This window comes from Camelina sativa, chromosome 2, assembly GCF_000633955.1.
Source record: "Camelina sativa cultivar DH55 chromosome 2, Cs, whole genome shotgun sequence".
Classification (NCBI taxonomy): domain Eukaryota; kingdom Viridiplantae; phylum Streptophyta; class Magnoliopsida; order Brassicales; family Brassicaceae; genus Camelina; species Camelina sativa.
The window spans coordinates 12807502-12807937 of NC_025686.1; positions in this window are offsets into that span (position 1 = coordinate 12807502).

The window sequence follows — 436 nt, forward strand, 5'->3', positions numbered from 1 at the left end:
ATGCATGATCTTATAACATTTGCCATTTTGTATTTATCTCATAAACGAGATGGATTTTTAATAACGGCGAATCTAGCTTGCAAGACTCCAAATGCATGCTCAACATCTTTCCGCACAGCTTCTTGTTTTTTAGAAAAGAGAGATTTTTTCATACCTTGTGGAAGTCGGATAGATTGAATAAAAGTGGCCCAATTTGGATAAATCCCATCAGTGAGATAGTACGCCAAATTGTACTCCCTTCCGTTGACAACGTAGTTAACTTCTGGAGCTTGACCGGTTATTATGTCATCAAAAACATTAGATCGATCAAGAATATTAAGATCGTTCATAGTACCTGGAGCTCCAAAAAAGGCATGCCATATCCAGAGGTCATACGAAGCTACCGCTTCCAACACGATTGTAGGTTTTCCGGTTGACCGTGAATACATGCCTTTCC